A 21304-nucleotide genomic window follows, 5' to 3' on the forward strand; every position below is an offset into this window, starting at 1 on the left:
TAAGTTAGTAAAAAGACAATACATTTTCTAAAAAATGCACTATTAATGTTAGTAATTTGATAATAAAAAATACATTAAACGTTTGTCTATAAAAATTATCGAAATTTAATCCTATAAAAGTTAAGAACTATCATTTATCGTTTAACTAATAAATAGTTAGTGAACATGATAAATTTTATTATTTATTGTTTGTAAATTGAAAAAAAAATACCTTAAAGGTTTGTTCATAATAAATATAAAAATCTCTAATTAAATCCTAAAAAAGTTAAGAATTATCATTTACTAGCTGACCCGCCGTCATTTATTAATGGAAAGGATGCGTATTAAGTAAAACCTTGAGCAATTTTTTCACCCATTTAGTAAATATCATAAGCAGAAGTCGGTGGACATTAAAAATATCCTTTTTTATCATCTAAATTTTTCTATATAGATCAAAAATCGAATTTGGCTAAAAGTATCTTCATTCACTATTTCATTATCTGTCTACGAGGGAAGTTAATATCATTCAAGGTATTTTTGAATTTCGGTGCACGAGTTTGACCCGCACTTATGTTTTATTTACATTGATATTCGATACAAACAAAATGTAGAAATCGTGATATCAAACAAACCATATGGGGTCTTGAGATATTAACAAATTAAGAAGATGACAAATACAAAGGTAGTGCGAAGGTACAAAAAGTCGTCAGCAAATGCTTTGCACAATTTATAATTTATATATATATATATATATATATATATATATATATGTGTGTGTGTGTGTGTGTGTGTGTGCGTAAAATTACAAACAAAAAGTTTATTAACTAATATTCATCTTTATCATCATCTAGTTAACACCAGAACACTATTTTTTAAACAGTTCGTATCTGACTTTGACTCTTTTTTAGTAAAGAACAAAATACAATATTCTAAAAGGTTTATATATAAAAGTTTCAGACGTTTTATTTATAAAACAAGCAAATGTATCAACTACAATCAGGTAAAATGAATTTATTAGAAATTACAGAATGCGTTTAAGAATATCAATATGAATGATGAATAACAAAGACAGCTAGAATAAAATATAAAAATGTACTACAATAGAGTCGAGGGTAAAATAGAAGGAACAAAAGGAATGGGAAGAAGAAGAATGCAGACGATTGACAACTTACGCGAGAAGAGAAAATACAGGGAAAATACTCATAGCCGAAGCACATGATCAAGAAGCATGGAAACAAAAGTTTGGAAAGGAAAATACATGAAATAAAAAAAAATGGTTAGAGGGAATAGTGATGATGGGATGAAGGGTAAGGAAATCATTTCTTTTGTGGTGGCTCTCACACCATGGACCTGCCTTCGGGCAGACTACCATTTATTATTATTATTAATACATTAAAATCACTTCACAAATTATTAAAAAAATATCTTTAATAAAAAATATTTTAAATTAGAATCAATGACAAAAATAATTTGAATTGGAATTCAAAAGTAAATTCATATTAACGCAGTGGTTTCCAACCCTTTTGTAACGAAAACACCCCGTTTTTTAAATGTTGCGCTCACCTGAATTGTGTTAGTAATCGATTATCATGAATACTTAACTGCTATTTATAGTTTAATCATCAGCATATTATTATTATGAAAAAATATGTATAAAATAATTATTTATTTATTAACTTTTGCTTTAACTTTTAATTAATCATTTATTATTATTATTATTACATTTTTGATTTATTTTTTAAATATAATAATACAATAAAATAATTTTGAAAATAGCTATACGACCCCTTTCACAGGATCCCCATGCGCCCCATAGGTTGGAAACCTCAACATGCTTGCTTCTAAATATTTTTGGCTACAAATATTTGAAAATTCATATATGCCCTATTAGGTGTAGTTTTTTCTGGTGAACTTACGATAAGGAAAATTCAACTGTATGACAGTAACATGTAATACAGATATAACTAAATTTAGTAAAATTTTATATTATGGTCGCGAATTATAAATGCATTGCTATGTAACTTTTAAACCATATTGTAGCAAGAAAATTGATTAGAAAATTCTTATTAGAAAGTTGATATCGTGCAAAAAAGTTAAAGAAAAATTTTGTGCGGTAAGCCTTGGAAGCAATGACCGGATACAATGTAAATATTATTGTAAAATGTAAAACCAATTGTTTTATGCAAGAATTGAATATTTTGGCATTGGAATAATATAAAAGTTTTGCCACAAATGTATGAATCAAGTGGGAACCAGATTTCATCCCTAAACTTTGGTTTTCCTTAGTGGAAAAGGCATATGCGTCTTCTAACATCCAAGACGAAAAAGAAAAATATTTGGCTACTAGACTTGATATTAGAATTTAACCGAAGTCTGTTTAACTAAAAGACATTTCCATGTATAAAAATATATATTAAATTTCGTTGATCATAAAACTTCACAAAATGTAATAACCATTTGTTTCTCCTAGCTCTCACCTTGATTCTCACACAAATATGATCATTTCAAAGAATTTTAAACAATTATCATAAAATTTACAATCAGTAACGACACAACCAATTATTGTATTGATTTTAAATATGTAATATGTGAACATAGTAACAAGGAATCTACATTTCATTTCACCTGTTTTTGAAAAGTATTATAAATATTCATAATACAATAATGAGTTTTTTGACGATCGCTATTGTAAAAGAGAAATGTTTACTAATATAAAATGTATATAAGCTTTTATAAAAATTAATTTGCACTGCACTTTTCTGAATGTGATATGAGTCACCAAAATCGTTGCTAAACCTTAACATTATTCATTAAAATTTAAATAAAGAATAGCCGCCTATTTAAAATTGCAGTAACAACATTGAATACAATTTATAAGTTTCTGTGAAATTTTCTAAAATCATTTTAAATGACAAAAAATAATCATCAGATAAAAATTGATACATAGATATTAACTTGGCATGATGGCATCATAAAGGAATTTTCATAGTCAAAATATTCGAGCGTTATTAAATCAAATTACTATGCAAATCACACTCTTCAAAAATTAAATGTACTTTGTGCAGAAATTGGAAACAATGAGATTAGAATCAAATTAGGCCAAAGTAACGAACACAAAAATTATTAATATAACCTATTTTTAAACAATTAATATGAATATCGAAAATACCTTGCAATCACACCTCCAAATTTGAAGCCAAACAGTATTGTTTTAAAATAGAGATAATGTTAAAATCGAGATGGAAGAATTTTTATTATAATAGAACTTCATGATAATACATTAATGAATAATTTTGACAATCCATTAGCAACTATATAAAATAATTGCTAACATATAATATAATAAGAGTCTCCTATTAAAATTTATGGAGAGAATAACATAAAAAGTAAAATAAAATAAGAAATATATTACAGAAAATTGACCACACAATTTATTAAAAATGCGTAATAGAAAATATATCTAATTGGAATCATTGGTGAAAATAATTAAAATAGGAAGCCAAAGTAAATAACATTAACACTTTTGAATATTTTTGGAAACAAATACTTGGAAATGCATCCATGTATCAATCACATAAACAAAGAAGTCAATATATATATAAATAATAGAGTATTTGAAATACTAGTAGTTTGCAATATATTACAAGGTAAATTTAAGTGTATGACAATAATAAATGCAATACAGATGTAACTAGTTTGGTAATTTTTTTTTTATTTCAACGTATTTTTAAGCAATTATCATAAAACTTACAAATGCCCAGGTATAATACCACCAAATGTTGTATTTCCAAACAGCTATGATTTAATGCAAGGAATATTTAAAGACAAAATGAAATCTACATTTTACATCATTAGTTAATAAAAAACATTTACTGATATATAATAAAATAATAGTCAATTATGAAAATTTATTTCCTTTGCACTTTTCTGAATGTTATACGAGTTACAGAACTTGTTGTGAATTTTCACATTACAATGTTAAGAAATTCGTTTGAAATATTTTTTTTTAAAAAGGTTCTTTTAATTAGAATTTAAATAATGACAGTAACCGGATATTCACGTTTTTCTGCATGATTTTCTGAAATAAATTTTGAAGGCCAAAAAAATAATCACCTGATGAAAATGCATTCGAAGATATGGATTCGACAGAGCGGCATGATTTTTTTTGTTAGTATATTGGTATATCCTTCTTAAAATCCTAAAATATTTTAGCATTATTAAATCAAAATAAGATGCATAAAGTATATTTATAAAAACATTATTTTTAAAAAAAATTGTTTATATTAATATCCAAATAAGAACACATAATTTATTATTTGTTTAAAAAGTGTCGGTGAGTTTACTGGCGACATAAATTGTGGTTGCCAATTAAAATATTGTACAAATTGAATTTTTAATTGTTCGTTATTTATGAAAGTATTTTAGAAGCTATATAAAATCGAGTATTGGATGTATCTGAAAAGAGATTATCTAAAATTAAATACAGACATTGTCTCTGCCATCAAAAAATTAAATAAAATGCAGGCGGAGTTGAGTTATATATAGGAAGAACATTAATACAATAAATTTAATAATTCATTACTTAAAATATCCAATATAAAAGTGATAATATTACATTTCAAAATTGTTAAATTATTTTAAATCCATAATAAATATCATTAATTTTATTCAATCATTTATAAGTTCAATATATATATATATATATATATATATATATATATATATATATATATATATATGAACTATATACTAAAAATTGGACAAAATATACTATATATACAAACTGCATACTACACTACTATAAAAAAATCTTATTTTTATAGTATATATACATAAACAAATGTAAATCTTAACATAATGTGATGGAACTACCAACAATAATTAAAATTTCAATAATAAAAAGTATATTTATATATGTATATAATTATTTAGCAAGAACTATTTTTGTAAATAATTTTAAAATCGTGAGAATTCACGGTTCCAGATTGTTTTATGTAAACTAGATAGTATAATTTTGAAATTTAATAGTTTGTTTTCAAAACAATAAACAAAATATTATTTGTAGAGTAGCCTCTAAAAGATCCTTTTATGTAAAGAATTTTGGACTTGAAAAAGATGATGTAAGGCTTGAGACTGATGTCTATTAATTAATTATTAAATAACACTTTTCTTTTAATTTCAGCTTATATCTGAAACATTGGATGATTTGTTGCTCATGTAAGCTGGTTTCAGAATAATGATTCCAAGAGTTTCTAAATTTTGCCTGTCGAGCTTTTTATGATTTTTAAGGATCACTATAAGGAAAAGCTCCAATGATTTCTATATAGGGTCAGCTATTAAAGACAAAATGTGCGCAATTATCCACATCCTTGAAAAGGAATGTTTTGATTTGCTATTATGAGCAGTTAATTTATATTTTAAGATTAGTTATATAATTAATCTGAATTCAAACTATTATGATGTACAAAAAAAGAGTACCAACTGAAAGGATAAAAAGGTAGGCGGAGTAAAAATACTTTAAAAATATTTTTCGGTTGTATTTTATACACAGTTTCTATATAACAGTATACTAAATGAATTAAATATGTATAGTATCGATTAAACTTACAAAAATGACAAAAGTACTTGAATTGAGATCGCTGAGAAATTCATGGCAGCTTTCACTGAAAAGCTACATACCCGAATATAAAACTTTAGAAATGTCACAACAATTAAAAATGAATTTCAGACAATTTTTGGAAATAAAATATGAAAACGTACACTGAAATCCAAAAAATGATCAAGTACACATTCACAAACTAAGAATCCACAAGCAATTTACTACTGTGCAACCTTTTTAATTCTGCATGAAATTGTTATTTTTCTTTTTGAAAAATCAGCAATACGTCATATTAGGTTACGATTTTAAAGACCAATTTGATTATCATCGTTAAAATATGGAATATTTAGGTTAGTACGTATAGCACACTATAACATTTATAAAAAAATATTAACCTTTAATTATAATTTTACAGTAAACAAATACGTATCAACACTTTATTGTAATATTTAATACAGGCATGTAATAATAAACGTTCAGCCCAAAATCTACTATTGGCTAAGTACCTATTATAAGAAAAAATACTTATAGGGAAAAAATTGTGCAACGAAATATTTATGCATGACATAAATTGTGGTTGCCAAAATCATAATTTTAAAATATAAAGATTTAAAAAATTATATGTTAATAGTTTAAAACATTGTATATAAACAATTGTGCAGCACATTCGACACCCACAAATTATACATTTTTGGAATAAAAGTTAATCCCAAAATCACTACTTTGAAAATATAAATGAAATGCATGAAATTTTCGAATATAATAATATATAAGTTCAATATTAAATTAAAATTTAATTAATTGTCTCTCATAACATTTATAAGAAATAAAATGATTAAATATTAAAGCTATACAATAACTCGAAAAGCTATATTAATATAATATATAGCTGGATTAATTTAGAATAAAATACACTTTTACTACAAGGCAATAAAATTGGAAAGTTTGCAAAATAAAAAATCATACAAATCATTGTATATTAAATATTATCAATATTGGTTTCTTATGAATGCTTATGAAAAGCATGAAATAATTTTTTGAATCAGAACTAAAATGTTGCATGAGTTTATTATGCAAGCAAAATGCGTACGAAGTTCTACTAAAATTCTAAGATTTTTTATGATTTTTTTAAGGATCTGTTACTTATTTAATTAATATTATGAAGAAATTAACGAAGAGGAATCTAGTAATTTGAATTCATCTATTTTATTTATTTAGAACATGCAATAGATTATAATCAATTTTTTTCAAATAGAAAAAAAAACAATATGCAGGCCAATATAATGAGCTGTAAATAAACATTGAAGAAATGTAATTATTAAAATATCATATTTTTAATTTTACGTGTCTAGTTAAATTTTCTAATACAATATAGATTGAATATTTGTAAAATTGTTTGCAAAATTTAATTCGTAATATAATTTTAGAAAGCTTATGAACGAACAAAAAAAATATCTATGTATGAAATGCAAACGAAATAAAATTTCGAAAAACGAAAGATATAATTTTTTTGAAGAATCAGTTACTGAATTAATTAATATTATGAAGAAATTAACGAAGAGGAATCTAGTAATTTGAATTCATCTATTTTATTTATTTAAAAAAATGAAATAGATTATAATCGACATAATCAGCTTCAAACGCCGAAAAAAGGTAATTATTAAATAATAATATTTTCACGTATCGAGTTATAAATCTTCTAATACAATATAGATTGAATATTTGTAAAATTGTTTGCAAAATTTAATTCGTAATATTTTAGAAAGCTTATGAACAAACAAAAAAAATTATCTATGTATTAAAAATCTGTTTTATAGAACTGGATTGCAAAATGCGAAAAAAAACAAATTGCAATATATATATATATATATATATATATATATATATATATATATATATATATATATATATATATATATATATATAGTATATACTTAAATATATAGAGTACTTAAATATTTTATTTATTTGAATATATATTTAAATTTAAATGAATTTTAACTGTTCAATATTTATTTCTCAGACATTTATATGCTTTAAAACTTTTTTTAAAACGATTGATGCTAAAGGCAAAAACAGAATAGTTGACATAAATAATTATATATAAAATATAATTATTTAAACAAATAATTCATTTATAACCACATTAAAATTTCTAATTTATCAAAAAATACATACGTAGTTCCTATACGTAAAAAATTACATATAATCAGGTCAAATATGCGTAAGATGAGACTATAATACACAATAAACTGTTAAAATAATATTATTATATTAGTGAAGAAATTAAAAGTTTGAGTGCAAACAGGCTGCAGAGAAAATTTAATTTATGTGAACAAAATACATAAATAAAAAGAAATAAATTTGTCATAAGTTTTGCATATATACCATATATATGTAAATTTTTTATGACAGGTTTATTAACGCACAGGAGCGAACTATCCCTGATTATATCAATGTAGTACAAAACAGCAAAATTAAGCATTAAAAACAATAAAAAGCAAAACTAGTACAAATTAAAGTAAATAAAATCATACTCAATTATTATGAAAACCTCTTCAAAAGATGATCGTAAAGAAGTATGGTAGATTGAAAAAGAACTATCAAATCACTTTACAACTAAGAGTGACAGTGAAAAAATTTATCTGTGAAATTAAAGTTCAGGTTGATCAAAAACGATTAGTCGTAGATAGTAAAAGAGATGTACTAAAAATATTTGAAGATGAAGTTATTAAAATGAATGATTGAAAGATTTGAAGGCGTTTGACTCACAGGCACAGAAAGAAAAATCTGTGGTCCTAAAAACAATTGTAATACATCCAAAATACGCAGCAGCAGTATATAGAGAGATCCATACAACAAAAGCAAATGTATGTCACCCAAAAAAAGATGTCCAAGAAATGAGACTACCATAGCAATACTAAATTTTACGAGTTGCAGAAAAACACTTGAGATGAATCATAATATTACAAAAAGAGACTAGCGTGACTATAACTAAAAAAATACAAATATATCGACTTTCATATATAAATATATAATAAAGACCCAAACGAATAGATCTAACCGAAAATGATTATCAGAAATGAGAAAAGCATACGAACATTGGGTATTCCGAGTATGAAAACTGTTAGATGAACAGATAGATAATAGGATTTAAAAATGCAACAATTTCCTCGAAAATAAACAAACTCAGTGGAACAACCAAGAAGAACAAGAAGAATCGTCAGCAGGTAGATTGAAGTTACAAGATATTCTAATATTTTCAACCATAAGAAATAAAAGTATAAGAATTGCGTATTTCTTGCACATAAAGGAATTAATATATTACAGATCGAGTACAAGGTAAAATTGAAGCAATTTAATTTATTAAAAGGGGTGCAATGATTTATTGTTTATGATTAAATATCTACAATCAAGTGAAATAAAAACAGTCATATTTTATAAGTAAAGATGAACTATTGCTAGAGATACGTTCCGGAACTAGCATATATATTCAAAATGAAGAACAAGTAAAATAAAAATTCTACAATTTCCGTAACTTAGATATAATATATCAAGTACTATGTGAAAATAGAATAATTCTACAATTTAATGAAATATCATACTTTATCCATGATGGAAAGAAGAAACAGGAATCAAGTACTATTTACACTGTAAATTTTACAGTCAAATGAATTGAGTAAAGTGAGAATTTCTTTTCGATTGATACAAAAATAACTAGGATATACAGATCAAATACATTGTAAAATTGAAGCAATTTAATAACTTAAAGAGTATAAAAATATTTTTTCATTGATATAATAAAATTACTATATACAAATCGATTAAAATCAAGTAAAATTGAAACAATTTATGAAATTAATAAGTATTGCTTTTTCAAAGATATAGAGGAGCCAGGATTTACAAATCGAGTACATTGTAAACTTAAAACTATTCTGCAATTTATTAAAATATTATGTGGTCTACTTTTGCCCATTATGCGAAGGAATTAGCATCAATGATAAAGATCAATTCAAAGAAAAATTTGAGTAATTTCAAAATTTATTACTAAAGATATAAAAGTCGAGGGTACGAATTAAATTATTAAAAGAATAAGGTTCACTTTGCTCACTATATAAGAAAACTAACATATACGGATCAAGATCAATGTAAAATTTAAATGATTCTGAAATTTATTATGAAAGTAAAATTGAAGTAATTCTAAAATTTATTTCAAATGTATAAAAAGGTTGATTTTCCAGAGATATAAAGGAGCCAGGATATAAAGATCGAGTACATTGTAAATCCAAAACAGATTTACCATTTATTAAAAGATTATGAAGTCTATTTTCTTATGATACAAAGGAACTAGCATCAAGTATTATATTATGTTAAATTTAAGTAATTCTAGAATTTATGACGAAAGGAAAAAGCTTATTTTCCTACAGATATGAAGGAGCCAGAATATACAGATCGAGTACATTATAAATTTGAAACAATTTTACAATTTATTAAAAGATAATGAGGACTACATTAGCCAGCCCATCGTGAAAAAAAAACTAGCATATACAGATCAAGATCAATGTAAAATTTAAATGATTCTGAAATTTATTATGAAAGTTATACGGATTACGTTTTCTTTTGTATAAAGAAACTAAGAAAATATACAGATTATGTACATTGAAAACATGATCATGATATCAACAAGAGATTAAGATCAATGTGAAATTTAATAGATTTTAGTTTTTTTTTTCGAAAGTATTATAAAAGAGATCATGGATTTCAACAACTTTATATTTTATAATTTTACAATTTATTAAAAAATTATGAGGGCTACTATGCCCATGATACAAAGAAACTAGCATATACAATTCAACATGAATATGAAATTTAAGTATTTATAAATTTTATTTCAAAACTATAAGTATTGTTATTTCAATCGTATAAAGAAATTTAGATATAGAAGAGATCATGGATATCAACAACTTAAAGCAATTTTACAATTTATTAAAATATTATGAGGTCTACTTTGCCATTATTGATACAAAAGAACTAGCATATACAGATCAAGATCTATGTGAAAATGAAGTGATACTAATAATAATTATGAAAATATAAGCATTGCTTTCCTATTTTTATAAAAGATCGAAGAAAATATACCGATTATGTTCATTAAAAACGTTAAATAATTCTACAATGTATCAAAATATTACGCTACTTTTACCACGATACACATAATCTAGCATTTATACATATCAAGTACAGTGTAAAAATTTAAGTGATTCAAAAATTTATTTCAAATGTATAAAAATTGATTTTTCTTTGGTATGAAGAAACAAGGCTACAGAGAGATCATGGATATCAACAACTTAAAGCAATTTTACAATTTAATAAAAAATTATGAGGTCTACTTTTCTTTGCCCATGATACAAAGGATCTAACATATACAGATCAAGTTCAATGAAAAATTTAGGTGATTCTAAAATTTATTTCGCAAGTTTAAAGTTTGTTATTTCAAAGATATGAAGAAACCAAAATATAAAGATCAAATACACTGTAAACTTAAAACAATGCTACAATTAATTAAAAGATTATAAATCTATCATATACAGATCAAGTTCAATGTGAAATCTAAGTAATTCTAAAATTGATTTCAAAATTATAAAGATTTTTATGAAGGAACTTGCATATAGTGATCATGTACATTGAAAACTTAAAACTATTCTACAATTTATAAAAACTTTTGATACATTGCCCACGATGCAAAAAAACTAACAAGAGATCAAGTAGAATGCAAGTAATTCAATAAAAGAACTAAGAAAACTTAAATAACCCAAAAGTCTATAAAATATTACGATGGGACATAAATATAAAACAAATAGCATATACTTATATTTAATACATGGTAAAATATAACCAATTATTTAAATTACTATCTAATTATTAACCTAGTCAGACACAGTGTCATATACTGTTCAACCAGGTTATATACCAAGATATCCAAAACAAGAATAATATTATAATTTGCAAATAATTATTATAATCAGTAGTTAATAGACTATATAAAAACAATAAATAATGCTTAATACGCCAGCCAATAAAGGCCAATAAAGGCCCATAAATCCCAACAAACACAATATGTCATTTTATTAAATCAATCAAATAAATTGAGCAAAATTTCCGATCAAAAATAGTTTTATTGGAATTGGGAAAAACATAAGATATTATGTGATCATGAACTTCCTCGAAGAATTAAAAATGCAGAAGGATTTCATTTTACAAAAAAATTGGTCATATGAAATTTATATACGGAAAACAACCACACCGAAGACATTAAGATGTATTGAAAATATTACAAAAAGGTAATTAAAACAAAAATTCAATGTTTCCTTTATTTAAAAGTATGTTTTTAGCATTTTGAATTATTGAAAATTAAATACTTCCGCTTAATAATATTTACATTCTTTTCCACTATATGATAATTTGTGTAATTCATAAAAAAAAGTTAAATTGACCATTAGTATTAAAATTTATTGAAAATATATATATATAAAATTTATATAAAGAAAAGAACCGAACAGATCATATTAAAATATTTATTGAAAATGCAATAAAAAACTTAATATAAGTAACATTTTTTGCATTCTGATTTATCGAAAATTAAGTATTTTATCTTAATAATGCATATATTCTTTTCACAAAAATAACTAGGATTCATATCAAAATTTGTCCATAGAGACAAAGTTAATAAAGTCCATTTGTATAGAAAATTATATAAAATAACAAAAATAAAATATTTTGTATATTTATAAACAATGTTATATTTTGTATATTTATAAGTATAACAATGTGGTTTTACATATTCCAAAAATAGTATGCCTCGTTACCCTATCAGTAGTGATAAAACTTTAAATTTTCAAAAGCATTTTGTCAAGAAGGATATTATTTTAAAATTTCTTCGAAATAGTTAAAAATTAAATTCACCGAAACTAGATAAATAAACGTTCAAAATATTTGAATAATAAGTAAATTTGCTGAAAACGCATTATAAATTTATTCATCAGAGAATGCATTAAAGCCAAAGTTTAAAATTGTAACTAAGTCACCATCATTATTATTTATTGTACCAGATTGCATAAAAAATGTGAAAATTAAAAATGGAAAGAAATTTATGTTCAGTATTTTTCTTCTAGAAATGTTAGTAAAAATGTGTATTTTACTCAAAATTTTATTCACATAAATAGTATATAACATAAGTTTAAATTTATGAAGTATTAAATTTAGTTCACTTTTGAATTATGCCATATAAATATTGGTTTATTAACTAGCACATTATAAAAGATTATTGTATATTTTTCATGTTCAAGAAATCTGCGTTTCAGAAATCTGTATTTTCCTGCATACATTTTACAGATTTAAAATTAATTTGAATGCATTATAATAAACAAAGTATTTTAGTGAGATAAATAAAGTAGAGTAATAAAAAATAAATGCTTATTTCTTTCAACTATAATAAATTAATATAAAAGAAATTAGGTTCATAACCTTCAACTAGAACGTAAAACATATTTTCTCCATATTGAAAATGTTAGATAAAATTATCTTTAAGTAATCTTAAATGTGGAATAACACAAAAAATTCCTCATTTTCATACATCGAAATGTATATTTAACGCTTTTGAATTATCAAAAAACATAAATAGATAAGTGCCGTAAATCAACTAGGAAAAAATAATCAACATATAACATCTATACATTTACTTTTTACTTTTACTTCTATTTGTTCTCAATAATACCGTTTATTATATTAAGAATATATAGTAATTGATATTAAGAATATGGAAAAAAGATTTTTTAATTAACATTGAAAGGTAATTTTTGGCACAGTTTTTTATCATTAAATCTTATCAAAACGAGTTATAATAAGTTACATTTAATCGAATAAAAAAATTATATACTAGAAGTTAGTCGCAAACGATAACTTATTGGTTTAAATTTAGTTATAAGATATAAAATACATTAAATTAATGATAAACACATCTGAATTTTGGTAAAAGATTTTATTTATTTTTAACAGCGATGAAATTGAAATTATTAATTTATTATATTTAATTATTATCACATTGTGATTCAAAACAAATCTTTGTACTCAAGAAAACGATTCAACAGGAATTGCAAGATTCCTCCAAAAGACTTAAAAAAAATCTACCTATAAAATTAATACACTTGTAAAATATAATATGTGTGGGTAAGTGTATGTGCACAACATTTGTAACTTTTTTATGCTTATATCATTTAATTTTGTCCATAAATACCTTTTTTATTAAAAATTATTTGTTATATGAAAATGTTTTCGTTTTTGCGCAAAAATATAATTATTCGTTGCTCTCTTCCTCAAAACAAAATTTGTACTGAAATTATAAATATCGTACATATCGTACATATCTCCGGATAAATAATTCAGATAAATTCCACCGTTTCTATAGTTCTATAAGAAATTAAGAAGGACCAAACAATACTAATATTCAACAGTTGTTTCATTTTCACAAACACTTTACTTTGCTACAAAATAAATACTTAGTGCCATATTAATACCTCTAATCCAAAAATTTAAAAAAATAGTTTTAAGCCTTTTTGAGTAAATACAATGTTTCATATGAAAATTTGTCGTGCAAAACATGTTAATATTATAAAAATCAATATAATAATTTTTACAAAATAAATAAAATTAAAACCATATATTAAAATTCGTGCTTCCTGAAGAAAAACCCGAAAATATTAGAAGTGTATGGAGGCCTATTAGATCCATATTAATATAGTAGGAGGTTTGGTTAAAAAAAGATACAGGTATTCAGCCCCAATAAAGAAAAACAACACGAATTACTCCAAAATTTGAATTTTTGTCGTCAGACGTATACTAATACAGTGATACAAAAATTTTTAGTTTTTCATTTTATTTGAGCAACTTCATTTCAAAGAAGTCCTTTTAATAACAATGTTATAAAAAAAACTACCTCAAAAAATGAAAATAAAAACTATTCTTATTGTGAATAAATTTATATTCCTTCCGTTAAAAAGTACTTATTTATACCCAAAATAAAAATAAAGTTTCTTAAAATGCAAAATTATGTTCAGAAGATGAGAAAGCTGATTGAAAAATAAACATTATAAATCGAAAAGCATGAATACAGTAAAAATTTAATTTTTTAAAATAAATATTTAAAAAAATCTCGGCTTCGTTCCATTGCTAATTAAAATTTGTATTCAGTTCTCCTGAATGAAATAAAATTCCTATTTAATCAAAAAAAAAAAAAAACAGAAAAATGTTCCCAAAATTTTTATACAAGCACTTGTGTAGATGTTGAAATATGTATAAATCACCAATATATTTTATTCTAATAATTTACAGGAATAAAATATTCCTGGTTTTGTTGTATGATTTAAGATAGACAACAATTAAATTGTATAAAATAATATCAATTAGAGATAGTAGGTAATTATGTGAAAAAATGTTCTTTTTTAATAAAAAATTGAATGGTAATTTCTGGTAAAGTTTTTTTTTTATCAAATTAAATTATTTATGATAATTTATTAGATTAAATTTAAATATTTTGGTATTAAATTTAGTTATTAGTTATAAAATTTTTTTGAATTAATATTAAACTCTTTTAAATTTACTAAAATATTTTATTCTTATTTTTAATAGTGAGATAATTCAACCAAATTCGCAAAATAGCATAAAATTTTTAATAAATCAATTAATTACATATTGCTCTATTTCTTAAAATGATTGATTAAAAAAAATAAAATCCAATATACTGTTGCATATTTCATTTTACACAATAATCCTTTTTCTTGATATCATAAAAAATAGAATATTTATTTTTTAGCTAATTCTTTAAAATACATCCATTTTTCTATTATTACGAAATACAATTCTTTCAGCATATATTTTATTTTCAACATTTAATTTTCAAGTAGTATGTGTACGTTATATTTTTAACCTACATTTATAAATTAGTTTAATAATTTATGAATTCCATACATAAATTATTCTTTACACTAATAAGATTACTGAAAACTCGGTAAGAGCAAAGTAATAAATCTAATTTCGAATCGAAATGTAAAACAACATGTGATGCCGTCGAAGTGTATAGAATGAAAAAATTGTTTCAGTTAGTATTTATATGGTTTCAGAAAATTGATATTGTTGGGTTAGAAAAGTTCTTATGAAAAATAAAATTATTTGAAAAGTACAAGATTGTATTTAAATCTCTAATTGTTTTACAAATTCGAAAATATCATTTTGTTTCTTCACAACGATAGATCTTATAACATATATGGACTGATAGTCCTCATACACTTTTCCTGTTAAAAAGTATTAAATATGAAATATACTTGGCAGCTTTTTCAATAAAATACGACGGCGTTTCAAACTTAAAGTAGAAAATAACTTACGATATTTAAGCAATGGAGAGAGTATTCGACGATTCTCGGCAACGCTCTTTCACTCAGTGACGTCACTATCGTCTATTCATGTTTGGACACATTTTTGCGCTTTTTATTCGACAAAACCATTAGAAAAAAATCGGTAACACGTTTTATTTTATTGTAGTGAATTTGCTTGTTCATTGCGATCTAGATGCAAAGAGATTATACTATTTTTTGTGTCTGTTTATCATTTTAAAAAATGTTATAAAATATCTTGACTTCAAGAAATTTTCTGTGTATAAATAAAATTATTAGATAAAAAACCAAATTCAAGAAAGATTCTTATCAGAAATATCGATCCAATGTGTTATCAATTTAACCATTCATTGCAATTTTTTAGATTTGTTAAATACATTAAAAACCTTATGAAAAAATTGATAATGAAAATTGAAAAAAATTCAATACAAAACAAGTGAGAAATTATTAAAAATTAAATAAAGTAAAAATATAAAATGGAATGGTGTATTTAAAATTGCACGAACAAATTTAGCAAATACATTGTAGTCCTAATAATTAAATCATTTCTTTTAGTTAATATTTGCGTTCATTACAGAAAACTATCAAGAACAAATAGAAATTCATCAATTCCAATTTTGATGCAACAAGAATACCATCTGATAAATAGTTAAAAAAAGCTTATTTTCGGAAAAGCTATCTATCTTATATATTAAAATGACAAAATTTAAAATAAAATTGAGAGTTCTACCTTCTCAAACAAGAATCAAAATGAAAAAATGTAATAGTAAAAAATTATTTTGCAGTAAATTACAAATGGTATACTACTTTAATAAATAATTAATCATACACAAAATTGTTTTCATTAATTGAATCATTTTTTTAGTTAATATATGCGTTTATTAAACAGAAAACTATCAAGAACAAATAGAAAATAATCAATTCCAATTTTGATGCAACAAGTATACCATCTGTTAAATAGTAAAAAAAAGCTCAGTTTCGGAGAAACTTCTTATATTAAAATGACAAAATTTGAAATAAAATTGAGAGTTCTATCTTCTCAAATAAGAATAAAATGAAAAAATGAATAAGTAAAAATTATTTTGTAGTAAGTTTCAAATTACATACTATTTTAATAAATAATTAATCATACACAAAATTGTTTTTATTCTGTTTGCTAATAGTAATGTGTTTTAGGATATTCAAAATTTTAGATATTTAAACGAAAATTCTAAAAGGAATAAAGAAATTAATCCTAAATAAAATTTGATCGGTAACAAATCCACATATACAATTGAATAAATTAGTGGGTAAGTACACAAGTAAAAAAACTTTTAGATTAGAGAAGTGAAATTAAATAATCAGTAAATTTGTTAATAAAAATAGTAAGTATTTATATGGTTTCAGATGTAACGTATCGAGGAATCTCTTACTCGAACATTGAAAAAAAATGGCCATACGATTTTAAATGAAATCGTCAAAAAATACAATAGGAGGTATCTCATAGAAGAAAATCTCTTTTACACTCAGCATATTGTCTTAAAAAATTATTTTGTTTTGATCGGCAAAGCAAATAAAAAAATGTAACTATTGCACACTAATAGTAATAAGAGTTCATCAAAATACTAAATAAATTTTGCATTGCAATTGGAATTGTAGATGTTTGTCCAAAAATTATTCTCGTAAAGATTTGATATATCAAATATAGTAAAGATTTTCGAAATTTAGTTACTTCATAATTGGATGTTCTAATAACAACTTCGTTATTATCCAGGATCTGGATATCATTTGAATTTTACACACTAAGTATGTAGTATGGTATGATTTGATAGATTTTTTAATACACAAGTCTTGCTATATAAACTAATGAATTTTGCGTCGCATAACACTAATTTTTCTGGGCTATTTTACAACAAAATGAGTAAAAAAATACTCCTTTAACTATAGAGAAGTTTATGGAGATGCATTAGTAGTAAGACAATGGTTCTCTAAAATTTGATATGGCAATTTTGATGTCGAAGATGCTGCTCCACATTTGCAAAAATATGTTGAAGTTGATAAAGGCGATAAAAGTATTTAGTTAATGGGACTAGATTGGATAGAGGTTGAATTTATCAAATTCGACAGGTTATTCCTGGGATGCATGGAATTTCTAAGTTGTCACAGAGAGAAACCACTGTCGGCGATTCCAAATTCTGATAAGTCAAACCAAAAAATGAGTTGTATGCAGCAACGTTAAATGGCTAACAAAATATGATTTCGGCTCTTTAGTCACCATAGTATATTTTTAAACTCTTTTATAGTATAGTAGTATATTTCAGAAGTCTTTTGTCATCAACTGATCAAACTCATTGATGTTCATTAGTATAGAAGTCTAAAAGTTTTTTGCAAAACAAGGTGAAATCTCGCCACGTGCAATTACAGTAGGGTATATAAAAACCAGATTTTTGTTATTACTTTTTCAGAAACAGTTTCAACGGGTTAGATCTACAAAATACAATTTGCTGGGATGATTCGATAAAAAAAAATTTACAGAAAATTTAGAGAGTAAAAGCAGTTTTTGACTGAAGTTATTCACAGATCAATTTTATTGATATCTTTTTAAGGAATTGAGTAGTATGAAAAATAATGATTTTAATAGTAACATTTAAATATTTGTTGTATATGCATAATCTTTACGTATAATGGCGTAACTATTTTTAAAAATTAGTGAAAAAAGGGTTTTCAAATCCCATAAATTGTTTCCAAGATCGGTTTCAGAAACGGTTTTGAAAACAGATAAAAACCTCTTTTACCCATGAATAGAAAGCAAAACTCACCATATTCTGCAGAATTGACATCGGTTCAGGGAACTCCAAAATTCCTTATATTTTGAATCTCAAATGAGGAACTGAAAATCCTGAAAATAATCAACAAGAGGATTACTTATAATAGTAATAACTGTATACTAGTGTATACTAGACTGTATACTTGAGATAAAATCATATTTCAAATGCTTGTATTATTTTGTTCATTGATATGATCATTAATAGATTCACAAATAAATAAATAATAAATGAGAACATGAATAGTATATTATAATATCATTACTAGATTAAAAACGTAAATATATAAATATTTATGTTAAATATAGAATAGATAATTTAATTTAACAAATATGAAATATTATTATAGTAGTAGTAACTAATTAGACATTTAATTCGAAACACCTATATCATCAGATGAATATATGGAAACATTTATATAATTAATTATAATTAAAATAATTATATAAATTGGTTATTAATTAAATAAATATATAATTAATTGTTTTATTATATAGTTGAATAAATAAATATTTAAGGAACAAGGAAATTTCAAACCATAACGTTAAAAGTAGTTATTTTTATTCATTATTAAAATTAAATTAAATTAAAAAAGGAATTAATTAATAAAATCAATAAATAAATATTAAGTTAAATATGCTACATATAGATAAAACAATGAAATAGTATTAATGAAAATATTTGATGTAACAACAAAAATTAATTATATAATTTAAATAGCAAAAACTATTAGACATTGATTCCATAATAAGCCAAAATTTTGAAATATACATATCAGCAAATATATAGACAATTATTATTTAAATATTTAAATAAATTAGTACATATATAAATTGATTCAGAATTAAATAGATAAATGTTTATAACTGGTTTATTAGAAAGATAAACAACTAAATAAATAAAATATCAAATATAAAATAAATGAATAAATAAATAATTAATTAAATAAGGGCTGCTGTTTGCTTATCATTATTTATTATCCTGATAAAAAGTATAATCAAATAAATGAAAAATAAACGAGTAATGAATACACAATAAATTGACAAAATAACTTAATAAAAAATACGTAAATATTTGTTTCTAAAAAATCTATTATTCACATGAAGTAATAAGTTTACCAACAAATAACAAAGAAAAAAATTATCACTATTTTATGATTATTTGAAACATTTGTTCTACTATTTAATATTTGATTATTTATTTCAAAATAGCGACTACTACAAGAAGATTTATGCTCAAACCCAAAGGATTTTAACAACAACTTCAGAAACTTTACCAACGGCGATTGAATTTTATTATTACTATTTCAAAATACAAAAATTAATTCAAAAAGAGTTACATCTCTTAAAATCAGAGGTCAAAATTTAGACACGGATCTGTGAAAAAAGTATTTGGTTATAGTTCGAAAATTTAAAAATAAATGTAAAATTATATTGATATAACATACTGTCTGCCTCAAAATTATATAATGGTACGACATTAGTTAATAATAAAATTACGTCCAGCATTATTGATGCAAGTTTGGTGGAAAATATTAGAGTTGTGTTTTTTTTTTTTACAACGGATACCATTAATCCCTTCTGAATCCGTTATGCAATTCAAAAAGTTAGGATTCATGATAAGATTACCATGACCAACCGTATGAAAGCCGATAAATAAATCATATGGGGAAACCACAAATGTTTGCGGCAGAAATTTGGAAAATCTTTGCGTTAGTCGTGGACAATTTATATGTTGCGTGTTTGAAGGTTAGAAAACCAAAAAAACACTTATTTTAATACCCACATTATGACTAAAAATAATGTAAATTCCCTCTACTAAAATATTAAAATAAATTGAGCTATTGGAAATAAATTCTTTTTAAAAATAAATCTCTTATCGTTACACGTTGTATATTGTGATTTCGCTGATAGGATTATCACGGTATAGTTAATTTCAAAAAGTCACAAGGACAAAAATAATCCTTCGCAGAAAAAATTGGAAAAATTCATTTTTATTCATGTTACTGCTGCCTGGAAACTAGTTATTAAAAAATATTATAATCAATATTAAAATATTAAAATTACAAATGACTTCTTAAAATGTTTTATATATTCACATATTTCGATGGCATTAATAAGGCTATGAGTCTTGGTATAGTATACGCCCAGCTTAACTACATCCTGATATGATCTCTACTGAACCAAAATACACAAAAATCAATTATTGAAATAGGAATTAGTTTTAAAAACTATTGATTTATTTTGTTTTTAATCACAATCCAGTAGGTTGTAATACCAAGACATAGAAAGACAAATTAGAATCATATAAATTGCTATACGTTCATATTTAATGTCATGAAAACTGAATAAAATAAAAAAAATACTACAATAAAAGCATGTTCAGGATCCAATGTTTTAATTTATAAATAAAAAAAATACTGGCATTAGTATTGTGCATATGTTGTAATCCAGCAATTAAAAAAAAAATAGAAATCA

The 21304-nt window shown here is 23.7% G+C and overlaps 1 protein-coding gene across 1 annotated transcript in view; it reads right to left on the reverse strand.

Annotated features, from left to right (window-relative positions):
* Positions 1-18901, reverse strand: part of LOC113372203 (probable elongator complex protein 3) — a gene marked incomplete at its 3' end in the record, with an annotated part of 195960 nt that extends 177059 nt beyond the window's left edge. Inside the window, 1 exon segment of the mRNA XM_026612521.1 lies at positions 18822-18901.
* Positions 18902-21304: the final 2403 nt, after the last annotated feature.

Source organism: Ctenocephalides felis, unplaced genomic scaffold (genome assembly GCF_003426905.1).
Source record: "Ctenocephalides felis isolate EL2017-DRISC unplaced genomic scaffold, ASM342690v1 CF-g0.4_SCAFFOLD_01604, whole genome shotgun sequence".
Taxonomy (NCBI): Eukaryota; Metazoa; Arthropoda; class Insecta; order Siphonaptera; family Pulicidae; genus Ctenocephalides; species Ctenocephalides felis.